This window comes from Dermochelys coriacea, chromosome 1, assembly GCF_009764565.3.
Source record: "Dermochelys coriacea isolate rDerCor1 chromosome 1, rDerCor1.pri.v4, whole genome shotgun sequence".
Classification (NCBI taxonomy): Eukaryota; Metazoa; Chordata; order Testudines; family Dermochelyidae; genus Dermochelys; species Dermochelys coriacea.
The window spans coordinates 346255835-346271467 of NC_050068.2; the positions used below are offsets into that span (position 1 = coordinate 346255835).

Consider the following 15633-nt stretch of genomic DNA (forward strand, 5'->3'; position numbering starts at 1 on the left):
AAGCTGGGAATAAGCGACATGGGATGGATCACTTGAAGATTAGCTCTTCTGTTCATTCCCTATGGTGCACCTGGCATTGTCCACTGTCAGAAGACAGGATACAGGGCTACATGGACCTGTGGTCTGACCCAGTGTGATCGTTCTTATATTCTCCAAGAAAGGAGTAAGAGAAGTGAGGGCACCATCTGAACTTGATTCTTCGGACGAATTCACCTTTCTCAGGGCTTGGCTACGCTTGCGAGTTAGAGTGCATTAAAGGAGCCCCGGGCACCCTAACTCATGACGCGTCCACACTGGCAAGAGACGTAGAGCGCCCATACTCCGTGGCTGGAGTGCTCCTGGTAATCCACCTCCATGAGAAGCATAACACTTACTGCGCCCCAGCTAGAGCGTTGCAGGACCAGTGTGGATGCCCTAGCCTATTAAGACAGGTTTTAGAGTAACAGCCGTGTTAGTCTGTATCCGCAAAAAGAAAAGGAGGACTTGTGGCACCCTAGAGACCAACAAATTTATTTGAGCATAAGCTTTAGTGGGCTACAGCCCACTTCATCGGATGCATGCAGTGGAAAATACAGTGGGGGGATTTTATATACACAGAGAACATGAAACAATGGGTGTTACCATACACACTGTAACGAGAGTGATCAGGTAAGGTGAGCTATTACCAGCAGGAGAGGGGGGGAAAAAAACAAAACACACCCATTTGTAGTGATAATTAAAGTGGGCCACTTCCAGCAGCTGACAAGAACGTGTGAGGAACAATGGGGTGGGGGAATAAACATGGGGAAATAGTTTTACTTTGTGTAATGACCCATCCACTTCCAGTCTTTATTCAAGCCTAATGTAATGGTGTCCAGCTTGCAAATCAATTCCAATTCAGCAGTCTCTAGTTGGAGTCTGCTTTTGAAGTTTTTTTGTTGAAGAATTGCTACTTTTAGGTCTGTAATCGAGTGACCAGAGAGATTGACGTGTTCTCCGACTGGTTTTTGAATGTTATAATTCTTGACGTCTGATTTGTGAATCATTGCTCTGTCTGGTGTGAACAATGCTGCCTCTTAAGTGTTGCATTTTGCCTTTACAGATGCAACCTTGAGGTCCCAGCCATCCTTGTTATCAATGGCTGAAAGATTCCAAAGAATCAGGAATCATACTCGAAAAAGCCAAGAGGACATGCTGCATGAAGTGATGCAGCAGTCCATTAATGAAAATCAAAAAGTGCAGGAATGGCAGGAGAGTGAAAGGAGGGTCCGCCAGCAGAGTACGGATAGCTGGCACCAAACCACGGAGCAGCTGCTAAGCATCACGGAGCACCAAGCGGACTCAGTACAGGCGCTCGTAGCAATGCAGGCAGAGCACTTCCGTGCCTGCCCCGGCCCCACAGCCCGTGTCCCAAAACTCTTTCCCTTGTGCCCCCATGTCAGCGCTAACCCACTTTCCCCACTATCCAGGTTCTTATCAGCACCAGCTGCCTCCAACACCTGTGGCTTCACCACCCAGCCCTGCAAACTACGACCCTTATACACTGCACTCAACCCCTATCACCATGCATTTTAGCCAGCCTGAATTGCAGTACTCATTGCCTGGCACTCCAGACAGGAAGGCTGAGTATAACAACAAGACATACGCAAATCTGTGATTTTCCCGTTCCCCACCCGACCCACTTCGCTCGTCCCACATAGCACAGATGTGTCATGCCATTCCCGTTTCCCAAGCAGTTGTGTTTCTTTTCAATAAGTGAATTTTTTAGCTTTAAAAACATTCTTTATTATTGCATTAAGTAAAAAATACCAGAGCTCAGGAAAGCAACAGGCACTGCAAATGAGTGCATCATACGTAGCAAACACCCACACCTGCGAAAAACCTCTCATCTATGTCTGAGCTATTGAAGTCCTCAAATCGTGGTTTAAAGACTTTAGGAAGCAGAAAATCCTCCAGCAAGTGACCCGTGCCCCACGCTACAGAGGAAGGCAAAAAATCTCCAGGGCCTCTTCCAATCTGCACTGGAGGAAAATTCCTTCCCGACTCCAAATATGTCGATCTGAACCCTGAGCATATGGTCAAGATTCACCAGCCAGATACCCAAGAAAGAATTCTCTGTAATAATTCAGATCCCACCCCATCTAACATCCCATCACAGCCATTGGGCCTATTTACCATGAATATTTAAAGATCAATTATTTGCCAAAATCATATTATCCCATCATACCATCTCCTCCATAAACTTATTGAGTTTAATCTTAAAGCCAGATAGGTCTTTTGCCCCCACTGCTTCCCTTGGAAGGCTATTCCAAAACTTGGCTCTTCTGATGGTTAGAAACCTTCGTCTAATTTCATGTCTCAACTTCCCAATGACCAGTTTTATCCATTTGTTTGGGTGTCCACATTGGTACTGAGCTTAAATAATTCCTCTCCCTCCCTGGTATTTATCCCTCTGATATATTTATGGAGAGCAATCATATCTCCCCTCAGCCTTCTTTTGGTTAGGCTAAACAAGCCAAGCTCCTTGAGTCTCCTTTCATAAGACAGGTTTTCCATTCCTCGGATCATCCTAGTAGCCCTTCTCTGTCTGTACCTGTTCCACGTTGAATTCATCCTTCTTAAACATAGGAGACAAGAACTGCACACAGTATTCCAGGTGAGGTCTCACCTTGTATAACGGTACTAAAACCTCCTTATCTCCACTGGAAATACCTCACCTGATGTATCCCAACACCAGATTAGCTTTTTTCACGGCATATCACGTTGGTGGCTCATAGTCAACCTATGATCAACCAATACTCCAGGGTCCTTCTCCTCCTCCGTTACTTCTAATTGATGCTTCCCCAGCTTATAACTAAAATTCTTGTTATTAATCCCTAAATGCATGACCTTACACTTCTCACTATTAAATTTCATCCTATTACTATTACTCCAGTTTACAAGGTCATACAAATATTCCTGTATGATATCCCAGTCTCTCTCTAAATTGGCAATACCTCCCAGCTTTGTATCATCCGCAAAGTTTATTAGCACACTCCCACTTATTGTGCCGAGGTCAGTAATGAAAAAATTAAATAAGATTGGTCCCAAAACTGATCCCTGAGGAACTCCACTGGTAACCTCCCTCCAGCCTGACAGTTCACCTTTCAGTAGAACCCGCTGTAGTCTCCCTGTTAACCATTTCCTTATCCACCTTTCAATTTTCATACTGATTCCCATCTTTTCCAATTTACCTAACAATTCCCCATGTGGCACGGTATCAAATGCCTTACTGAAAACTAGGTAAATTAGATCCACTGTGTTTCCTTTGTCTAAAAAAAATCTGTTACTTTCTCAAAGAAGGAGATCAGGTTGGTTTGGCACAATCTACCTTTTGTAAAGCCATGTTGTATTTTTCCCCATTTACCATTGACCTCAATGGCCTTAACTACTTTCTCCTTCAAAATTTTTTCCAAGACTTTGCATACTACAGATGTCAAACTAACAGGCCTGTAGTTACCTGGATCACATTTTTTCCCTTTCTTAAAAATAGGAACTATGTTAGCAATTCTCCAATCATATGGTACAACCCCTGAGTTTACAGATTCATTAAAAATTCTTGCTAATGGGCTTGCAATTTCATGTGCCAATTCCTTTAATATTCTTGGATGAAGATTATCTGGGCCCCCCGATTTAGTCCCATTAAGCTGTTTGAGTTTTGCTTCTACCTCAGATATGGTAATATCTACCTCCATATCCTCATTCCCATTTGTCATGCTACCATTATCCCTAAGAGCCTCTTTAGCCTTATTAAAGACTGAGGCAAAGTATTTGTTTAGATATTGGGCCATGCCTAGATTATCCTCAACCTCCACTCCATCCTCAGTGTTTAGCGGTCCCACTTCTTCTTTCTTTGTTTTCTTCTTATTTTTATAGCTATAGGACCTTTTACTATTGGTTTTAATTCCCTTTGCAAGGTCCAACTCTACTTGACTTTTAGCCTCTCTCACTTTATCTCTACATGTTCTGACCTCAATAAGGGAGCTTTCCTTGCTGATCCCTCCCATCTTCCACTCCCTGTTGCTTTCTGCTTTTTCTTAATCGCCTATCTGAGATGCTTGCTCATCCAGCTTGCTCTACAACTCTTGCCAATGAATTTTTTCCTCTTTCTTGGGATGCAGGCTTCCAATAGCTTCTGCAGCTTTGACTTCAAGTAATCCCAGGCCTCCTCTGCCTTTAGATCCATAAATTCTTCAGTCCAATCCACTTTCCTAACTAATTTCCTTAATTTTTGAAAGTCAGACCTTTTGAAATCAAAAACCCTAATTGCAGATTTATTTTTGTTAATCCTTCCGTTCACTTTGAACTGAATTAGCTCATGATCACTTGAACCAAGATTGTCCCCTACAACCATTTCTTCTATGAGGTCCTCACTACTCAACAAAACCAAATTTAAAATGGCATCCCCTCTAGTCGGTTCAGCAACTACTTGATGAAGGAATCCATCAGCTATTGCATCTAGGAAAATCTGAGCCCTATTATTATTAGCACTGGTCCTCCAGTCTATATCTGGGAAGTTAAAGTCTCCCATGATCACACAGTTTCCATTAGTATTTACTTCATTAAAAACATTAAAGAGGGCTTTATCCATATCCAAATTAGATCCTGGCAGTGTATAGCACACCCCAGGCACTATCCAGGAGAGGCTCTAGTAGTTTTCTTCCCCAATGTAATTTTGGACCCTGTCTTATCCATTCCATCATTTCTTATTTCTTTAAATTCTACCTCATCATTGATATACAATGCTACTCCACCACCTTCACCTTTATTTCTGTCTTTCCTAAACAGCACATACCCTTCAATTCCTTAGTCCAGTCATGACTACTATTCCACCATCCATTGCATCTGATGAAGTGAGCTATAGCTCACGAAAGCTTATGCTCAAATAAATTTGTTCGTCGCTAAGGAGCCACAAGTACTCCTTTTCTTTTTGCGAATACAGACTAACACAGCTGCTACTCTGAAACCTCTCCCTTAATACTTTCCAGTGAGAATCTAGCCGTATCATTTTTTCCCACATGAAGGATAATTAGGGGATTCTTTCCCGCTCCCTTTAGGATCCTTTTCAACCTCAGGTCTACATCCCGTATCTTAGCACCTGGAAGACTGCACACCCTTCTATTCTCTGGATCAGCTCTGGTTACAGGCCTGTCTATTCTTCTCAGTAAAGAGTCTCCGATCACACAGGCCTGCTTTTTCCTGGTGACTGTGCTATTCTCCAGTCTCTCCCCTGTTCCCTCTGGCTGCAAGTTCTTTCCATTCCTATTCTCTCTTGTAATCCTCTTCAACCCATCCTATGTCCTCCTGGGGCTCATATTTGGTGTAGTCTCCATTGACTCTTCCCCTTTTCCTATAGGACTAGCCGCTCCTCTCTTCTTCCTTGCCCTTCCACCTTCAGTGACTACCTGCTGAGCCCCTTCTTCATTTTCCAACTCTACAAACCTGTTCTTGAGCTCTATTTCTCCTTCACTAGCCCATCTTTTCCTCTGCCTCAGCCTGGTTCCTTTAGTCACATGCTTCCACTGACCATTTGCCTCACCTAGCAGTCTCCCCTCAGAATTCCCCAGTCCTGCTTCTATCTGCAAGTCTGAGCTTTTCCTTTCAGATACCTCATGTCTTTGCTCCATCATCTGCTCGAACCCCTTTCTAAACTCAACCAGACTTTCCACCTGCATCTCCAAACCTCGGATCTTTTTCTCCATCAGCTCTATCAGACGGCATTTCATGCAGACAAAACTCTTACTGGGTACTTCCTCCAGGATCATGTACATACATACAGCAGCTTCCACATCCAGTCATCCTCATTGTGTCTTCCACTACATGGGTCACTCCCACTGCTGCCTCTGTATCTGTCATAGCCTTCCCACCTAAATCCTGTTAATCTGGGAAACACAAAACACAGCAAAACCGCCACCCACAGCGAAAACAAACCCTAAACAAGCACCACAATACAAACTCCCCTGCTTACAGCTCTGTTTGCTGGCTCCTGTGCCGCCACAGCCGTCTGTGCCGCTGCCCGACTGGCTGGCTACCTTTATAGGACCCCTAGTCAGAGAAGCCCCGCCCCCTAATCAGGTCTCAGCTTCGCTCCCAGCACAAAGCCCCTACAAGCCTCTACACATACAAATAATACAAATACAAAACCAAATACAAATACCTTCTCCTCCAACAGAACTCCCATGTTACTCGAGTCAATATCATAGTCGGAGCCCTCACTGTCACTTTGGATCATAAGGAATATCTTGACTGCCAAACATGACATGCTGGCGAGACTCATCAGCATACTCCTCAGCAGTTCGGGATCCATTCCCGCAGACCGAAAAGGAAGACAGAGCGCGCACTACAAAAACCATTGAAAGATGGCGCCAAATGTGGACGGAAGCACAGGGATAGCTGGGATGCGAACCAATGCATCACGGGCCATTGGCAGAGGACCCAGAATGCCCCACACCCTCCAGCCCCCTTCCCACAAGCCACAGAGCCAGAATGGGAAGAGGTGCTCTGTGGGATAGTTGCCCATAATGCACCACTCCCAATGCCGCTGCAAGTGCTGCAAATGTGGCCACGCCCGTGCACTTGCAGCTGACAGTGTAAATACACTTCAGTGCTTTCCCTGCTGTGCTCTCTGAGGGCTGGTTTAACTCACACCGCTCTACATCTGCAAGTGTAGCCACGCCCTTAGAAATACAATGAAGGAGAGCCCCCAGATTTCTTCAGGACCAGAAAGTATCAGATATAAAAATCTTTTCCCCTCTGTTCATAAGGAATTTCCTCTATCGCTCTCCATTTTAGAGGAGACCATAGCTCCTGAAGTAACATGGTCTCGTGAGAAGGGTCCTAAAAATGGATGGGAAGGGTGAAAGGGAAAGGAAACGAATTGGATAACATATTCCTCCTTTACCATGCTGAATACCACCTTGTCTGAAATGATGTCTTCCCAAGTGCAGTAAAAGAGGAATAGGTATGATCCTAAGTGAAGAGATATTGGTGGCATGCAGTCCTCAGTCAAAGTCAAAACAACTGCTTCAATGTAGCAGTTATTTGGTGAGAAACGCTTGCTGCCATGGAAGACAGCTCTTGGCCTTGAAAAGATCTTGATCTCCTCCTAGGGGCATACTGAGGCCTCTGGTGGAATGAGGATCGTGACTATAGTTTAGGTTTAAAATGTCTCCTTTTTGTAGCAGGAGTATAGACTTCCAGTGAATGAAGTGCTGCATGACAGTCTACATTTCCTTTGGTCTTTCTCTCGCACCTAGTATATTTAAAAAAAGAAAATGAGTACTTGTGGCACCTTAGAGACTAACAAATTTATTAGAGCATAAGCTTTCGTGAGCTACAGCTCACTTCATCGGATGCATCCGATAAAGTGAGCTGTAGCTCACGAAAGCTTATGCTCTAATAAATTTGTTAGTCTCTAAGGTGCCACAAGTACTCATTTTCTTTTTGCGAATACAGACTAACACGGCTGCTACTCTGAAACCTAGTATATTTAAAGAAACTCTTCTTTCCTTTTTTGTAGCTTCTTAGGTATAACTCATTTTGTGCTTTAGCCTTTCTGATTTTGTCCTTACAGGCTTACTCTATTCTTTTGCATTTCTTCTTAGCAATCTGTCCGTATTTCCATTTTCTGCAGTATTTCTCTCTTATTTTCAGGTCATTAAAGAGCTTGTAATGGGGCCATATTGGCTTCTTACTCTTCTTCCTCTCTTTTCTTCACATCAGTATAATTTGCAGTTTTGTCCTTGAGAAACTGCCAGCTCTCCTGAACTTATTTCTTAGATTTTCTTCCTACAGCACCTTACCTATCAGATCTCTGAGTTTGTTAAAATCTGCTTGTTTGAAGTCCATTAGCCTTTTTCTGCTGCTCTTGCTCCTTCCTTTCCTTAGTATCATGAAATTTATCTATTCATGATCACTTTCATCCAAACTGCCTTCAACCTTCAGATTCACAACCAATTCCTTCATGTGAGTCAGAATCAAGCCTAAAATGCCTAGCTCTTGGTTACTTCCTCCGCTTTCTGAAACAAAAGGCTGTCAAAGGCCCTGCAGCACTTGTTGTTGTTGTTGTTTTTGGCAGGGGTGGAGGGGGATATTTCTGTTATTTGTTCTAGAAATGCCTCATCAACATCTTCTCAATGATTCAGTGGTCTATATTAGACCCCCTACCATGAACTGCCCCTGTTTTTTTTCCCTTTTATCTTTACCCAGAGACTTTCAACTGGTCTACTTCTCATGTCCTTTTTGACTCAGAACAAGTGTATATATAAATAACTGGTGGAATTTAGAATCTTTATGGGCACATCATGGGCTCAGTGATGAAATCCAAGGAAAGACTTCTGTGCCATCGTCTGTTCTCCAGATGGCTAGTAGTATCATAATGTCTCTCTCTCCTACTGACAGACAGAAGGTAGAGGTACTCGGAAGCATCAGATTCATATAGCTGATCAGAGCACAAGCTTGGGAGTCAAGAGACTTTGATTCTACTCTTGGCTCTGTTAGTATTCAATTTTGTGACTGAGTCACTCTCTCTGCCTTTGACCTAGTAGCAACATCAGTATATCTAGCCATGCCCACGTGACTAGAATTAGTTAGTTTCACTGTTCTTATTGAAAAAATTATTCAGAACTTAAAATTCAAAATAAGGGCTGCTTGGGAAATATTTGTACTGATTTATTTGTGCTGCAGCTTTTGTAAGAAAACAGTTTGAACTATTTCATAATCAAGTGTGTTACATACCTGTCAGGAAGATATGCTTGATATTCATTCTACATTATCTCTCTCTTTTTGTCTTAATTTGTATTAACATGCCACATTCTGCAAAATTCTTTGTCTACCTTTGGTGTTATGTCCCCTCTGAGGTACAGCCTGGCTTAACAATGACTGTTTACCTCGTATCCTTTCATTGTAAAAGTGAACCTCTTCAAGCCCCCCTAATCTTTTTGTTGTCCAATGTGTCCATATCTTTGTGACACTGAGCAGCCCAGAACTGAACACAATATGTCAGGAACAGTAACTCCACAGCTAAGTCTATACCATACACCTGCTCCATGATTAGAAGTCATTGCGTAAGCAATCCTAAACCACAATGGCTCTATTTGCTCCCATATTGTAGTGCAAATAGTTATCTAATTTGTTGTTTTATATCAACTCCAGCTCTATTTAAATTATGATATACTGAAATTTCTAACAACTGATATTGGCAAAAAGAAACTAACAAGAGCTGGTAAGAAAACAGTTACTGCCCCAACCCTAGTTCATATGATTTAAAATACTTCTCACCATGCATACTTGAAGTTACTTGAAAATGTTGTTTTTGAAATACTTGTTGGAGTTGACCATGATCTGGGGGCAATGGCAGCATCAAGTTTTATTTACCAAAAAAATTAAATCTCTCTCAACTTATTTAAATTCACCAGAGATTTAAGCAAAGTAGTATGCTTTTAATGTAAACTTCACTTATTTGCATTATGTAATTGGGTGGTTTGTAGGAGCTTAATGAAACAAATACAAGTCAGCTCTGTCCTAAGATTTCAAACACTTGCTTGCATCAACTTACAGTGGTTTACTTCCTTGACATCATGAACTCATTTTATTGGAAAACAGTACAAACTTTACCTGAAGGAGAGCAAACATTCACTAAATCTTCAATGATTACTTATATTACTAACTATTCTAAAGCAAAAAATCCAGACTTGTGATTTATATTCAGATACACAGTTACGGATCACACTTTGTCAGTTCAATCTAATAATCGAAGAACTCTATTTAAACAGACATTGCACAATGAAAATTTTAAATTACACTAAAATGAAGGGCTCAGTCTAATAGCTTATATCTTTAAGAAGTAAACTCCAATATGCTTATGGAGGCAGACGTTGCAACAGAAAAGGGGGAAAAAAGCAAGCAACTAAAATCTCGCACTGCTCATTTATATTCTGGAAGAAATAATTTAGGAGACTGAGTGAATGCTGAATCGGCAGTCAAGACTGCTTGCTATACATTTTTAAAAAGAAAAGTTGATAGTTGGTAACTCAGCAAAGTAATTAGATTATACAATATTGACCAACTCAACGTGTACTGCTTTCCAGTCACATTACCTCATTAAGTAAAACAAAAAACACGTATGTGATCCTGTGACATCACCCCTGTAAATGGCTGAAAGTAAATGTTAAGTACTAAAGGGAATTCTTGTGGATTTAGATTTAGAACCAATTGCTTTAACATTTTATATTCTCGTTATTGTATGGCATAAAATTACACGTACAAGGTTTGTACTCCAATACAAAGAACTCCTCCTTCTGCATTTCTACAGCACCTTCCCACCTGAAGATCTCAAAGCTCTTCACAGCAACTATGGCAGTAAACACTATTGTCCACATTTTACAGATTAGGAGACTGGGACATACAGAGACCTACCAAGGTCACCTAGCAAGTCTCTGGCACAGCTAGAAGTCTACATCAGATGTCATGTCATCCATGTGTCAACTGTCAGATATCTGTCTGTCTCCACTCCATTAAATCAAACATGCAGCAGCAACAGCCATTTTGCCCCTCCTAACCCGCCCCAAAGCATGATCAAACCTGTTTTAGTAAAATGACCAGCGGGGGGGGGGAAAAAAAAAAAAAACCACCACACAATGTGTAAGTAAAGTGAAGGGATACATTCTCTAAGAAGGCAGTGAGGTTTTAGCCATGTAATTCCCATTGAAGTCAAGCCAGATCGTACAATGCTTGCAGCTTCCTTGCTTTTGCTAGCAAAAAGCTGAACATTAAGAACAGGAAAGTTATACATGCTTACCCGAAAGTTCCCTTTGTCTGAAATTCACTACAATGATATTCTAACCTACTTGCTGTTTGGTGACAGAACAAGATCCATCAATCATTGGCTGCAGCAAAACCTTGCATCTTCTTAAGTTCCTTCCAGTTGAGAAACTTACAGGAAAAAGGCAAAATTGCTCCTACTGCAGAGCATGGTAAATTTCACCTAATGACAACAGATCCAAATCGTTGGATGTTAATTCCATGTCTATTCTGAAGGATCTATTTGTCTCCAGGGTGGGCCAGATCTGTGGACCTTATAATGTGAAGAAAGGAAGTTTTCAGGTAAGCACAGATAAGTTTTCTTCTTCTTCTTCATGCTAAGTTCCACAGACACATTACAATAGATGTGTCTAGCAGTGTGCCTCCAGAGTGGGAAGCAGGCTCATCCAAAATATGGTAAAATCTCTTCCGTCTTCCCCTGGGCACTAAGACATGTAGAAGACTTCTGTCAAAAGAAAGGAAATAGTGTTGGCTAAGACTGGATGACCAGTATGCCCAATGTGGTGAATTTATGCATTACAGAACTCAATACAGGAGACATGATTACTTGTGCCCTGAAACAGTCAGTGCTCCTAAGGACCGGATTTTGGTGCTTAACCAAAGAAGGATTATTTCTTTAATTTACTTAGGGAATAAATGCTATGACAGTTGTGAGGACTACCTATCTGAATTCAAAATATAATATTGGGTCTTGTTAGAAAAAGCTCCTAACTTCAAATAAAAAAAAAATCACCTGATTGAAAATCGGAGTCTATGGGAGGCCTGTCCTAATGGACAGGAAATATGATACCCACTGAAGGAATTCAATCTCAGTAGTGCTGACAGAAAAGGGTTCCATGGTTGAGGTCTATTACCTTGCAGGGTTGGAATAAAGGTTGATGCCCTAAAGAAGCATCTAATGTCAGGATTTGTACATTTCCTTTTCTTGAACATGCTAAGAACATTATCCTATTGACCTTTTTACTAGGACACATTTATACACTCACAATAAAAAAAACCTGGAGGAACGCAAGGCTATGTTCCATTGGTTTCCAATGGCAGTTAAATTATGGGCTTCACACTGGCCAGTACATTTATTTTATTTGTTGCCTTCTCTCTTTTGGGATCCATGATAGCAATTATCACTTCTTCCAAATATTTATATTAAACCTGACTGATTCCCAATGGAGGACTGGTTCTGTAACACACAGACCTCCTCTCTGAGATAGACACATCCAAAGATCCAGTGTTAGGTTAAATCAGGCCTGAAAACACAGCCAGAAAGATATAAAAAGTTTCACTATCACACTCTTGTTCTTATCTTTTGTATTGTCCTGAGGAGCAATGAAAAATGTTGGAAAACATAGCAAGGACTTTTCCCAAATTTGTGAGAGGTCATTCACCACTTAATTTCCTGGGTCCTGACAAGGAGCTGCAGGGCACTTAATTTACCCTTTCCAGTTGCAAAGAGTTTGATTCCCAGCCCACCAAATTGACTTACAATAAGTGAGATATTTCTGGGTATAGGAACCAGTCTGCTAGTCTGACTTCTGCCAGGTAAAACTTGGTGTACATCTCCCACTTACTTGATGGACAACGTGATACCCGCATTGTTATTTGCTTCTGAAACGTGGCCAACACTAGAAACTCACAACTGGAAGCTTAAGACACTCCATCAGAGATACTCATGGAGAATACTTGCAGTCCACTGATGGGAATAAAGTAACTTAATACTGATGTGTTACAAAGGACTGACCAACAGACTAGAGACACAATGATTGGATAAAGACGGCTGAAGTGGCCTGGGCGTTTTGTACAGATGTAAAAAAACAAAAAAAAAAAACAAAACAAAAAAAAAAACAAAAAAAAAACCCACATTCCTAGACAAGCCCTTGACTGGATACCACTTGGTGGAAGATAGAAAAGAGGACAACGAATGATGTAAGAAATCCGTTGAGAAAAATGTTGTCATGAGGTACCTACAATGGAGCAAGAAATGTGGCACTAGCCAGAGGTGGAAAGAGAAGGTTACTCACACTATACAGCAGCTGAGGTTCTTCAAGATGCGTTCCCCTATGGGTGCTCCACTATAGGTGTGGCAGCACCCCCTGCACCTCAGATTGGAGATCTTCATCCGCAGTGCCCGTCGGACCACACATTCGGACCTCCCCCCTCTCAAGTTGTGAGCAGGATGTATATATAGCGCTTTGGGTTCTGACCACCCCCAGTTCCTTCTCTGCTGCAGAGCATATGTTTAGGGATCCAAAGCAGAAGGGAGGAGAGTGGGTAGTAGAGCCCCCACAGGGAAACACATCTCAAAGAAAGTTACTGCACAGAGTGAGCAATCTTTTCTTCTGAGTGACGTCCTTATGGGTGCCTGACAGGGTGGATAAAAATCAATTATTTTTTTTAAATCAAAATAATTGGATTTTTTTTAATTTAAAATCGGATTTTTTGAAAAAATGCTTTTTAAGGAAAAAACTATCTAAAGATAGTTTTAATTAAGATACATTATAGCTCAAAGATATCTCATCATGGAATAGGGATTATAAATTCTAATGCTAAAGTATGAGACAATATATTCATGTAATGTTTAAGAAAAGTTTTGTAAATGAGTTCCAACAGTTCATGCATTAGGGACCAAATCTTATGGGGTTCCAGGGGCTTCAGTATAGATAATTTAAGTTAATCTTTCTACCTACCCAATGGGACTCAGTGCTCAGTCTGGAGGATACCATCAGAGATGCTTAGTTTTGCAGTTCTCAAACTGTGGATTTGTCTCTCCAGAGGTAACATGCTTGTTAACAGCAAAAATGTTTTAAATAAATAAATAAATATATAGAGGTGAGAAATAACAGACCTCAACCTTGTTGTCCCTCTGCAAATTTGTGTACACAGAGTCAATCCCTTACCTCTCTCTCTAAAAGTGCAAAGTTCAATGAATAGAAGGTAGTTGGGGGCGGAATAGATCAGGACAAGGAGAAGAAGTCTGGAGGTAAATGTGAGAACAGAGGGACAGGGCAGTAGAAACAAAAGTTTCTGTTTGAGCAGCTTATTCCAGAAGTCTTAAGCTCTTTCTGAGTGTAGCCTTCATTGATTTGAGATCTCCCATACTATTCTCTCACTAGAAGGGAAAACCTATAATGGCAGCAGGCTGTAAAAGAAACCCAGTTTGGGAATATTTTAATGAAGTTCCTCTACCTCTGGGTAAGACAGGCATGCGTGCAAAATGCAAACAGTGCAACAAAGAAAAGCAAGGCCTGGTTGCCAGAATGAAACAACATAATGAGGAGTGTTTCTTCTCAGGAGGAAGCTGCATTAAAGATGATGAAAGGGACATGTCTGAAAATGCAGGATCTTCAGGTTGGTAAACTTTTTTATTTCATACTTCTCTCTTAACGACTGCCTGTCTTCCTTCTGGACTATTCTTGAATTCTCATGTTTGAGCAAAAAATATAGTTGTTACTCTATGGTACTATCATTTTAGTTGCAGTTGTGATTAAAAAAAATACACAGCTGAAATAGACAGATCTTCCTTTTACAATTTCACCTTTAAATTACTTTAAATTTAAATTTCACCTTTAAAGTACTCAGTGTCAGTGAATACAATGAGTAATACTAAATGAGCAGTATGGTAATAATAACTAAATAACTGCATTGACTTATTTTGTTTAGGAGAAGCCATCCTCAACATACAGGATTCTGAAGACTATCCACCTTCAAGATCACCATCATTTTCTATAGTTTCAGAGTTATTTGCCAATTATGTATGTCACATAGCCACAGTATAGCACCTATAGCAAAAAGAAAAAGAAAAAAATCTCCATCATCCAGAAACAACCATAGATAAATTTGTGATAAGAACCAGCGGATTACAAAAAGAGGTAATTGATGAAAAAATTGCCTGGTTTGTTTATGCAACAAACTCTCCTTTCCGTACGATTGAGAACCCACACTTCATTAACATAGTTCAGTCATTAAGATTAGAATACAGTCCACCCAATAGAGCAGATGTCGCAGGCAAATTGCTGGATAAAGTGTATGAAAGAGAAATTGAGCAGTGTGCAAACGGTCTAACGGGTAAAATTGTTAACCCGAGTCTGGATGGGTGGAGCAATGTCCACAATGATCCTGTTGTATGTGCTTGTGTGACAACAGAAGAAGGGAACGTCTTCCTTTCAGAAACAATTGATAAATCAGGAAACACACACGCAGCAGAATACTTACAAGAAGTAGCAGTAAAAGCTATAACTGTGAAAAAAAATTCGAATGTTTAATATGCAGCTTGGTCACAGACAATGCTGCAAATGTATCCAAGATAAGATGAAATTATTTAGAAGAGAGAGTGAAAAGAGTCCCAAGTTAACAACATTCGGTTGTAGTGCTCATTTGATGCACCTCCTTGCCAAAGACTTCAATGTTCCAGAAATAAAGGCTAATGTTGTTGAAACTGCAAAATAGTTCCATAACAACCACTTTGCAGCAGCTGCTCTGAAAATAGAAGAGGAACCAAGCTAACTCTCCCACCAGGCATGTGATGGAACTAACTAGGGGATTGTTTTGAGCACTATATCAAAAACTGGCCTAATCTGATGACAGATTGTGAACAAAATTGTGAAAAAATAGATGGCACTGTCATAGCCAAAGTTTTCAACACTGGGCTTAAGAGAAATGTTGAACACACGCTGAGTACCCTGAAGCCTATTTCCGTAGCCTTGAACAAAATGCAGGGAAATAGCTGTTTTATTGCTGATGCTGTTGAAATTTGGAAGGAACTGAGTGAGATCTTAAAAAGAGAAATATGCAATGACAGAG

At 41.0% G+C, this 15633-nt stretch overlaps 1 protein-coding gene across 4 annotated transcripts in view; it reads right to left on the reverse strand.

Annotated features, from left to right (window-relative positions):
• Positions 1-15633, reverse strand: part of CHCHD3 (coiled-coil-helix-coiled-coil-helix domain containing 3) — a 273302-nt gene that overhangs the window by 181979 nt on the left and 75690 nt on the right. The window lies entirely within an intron of this gene.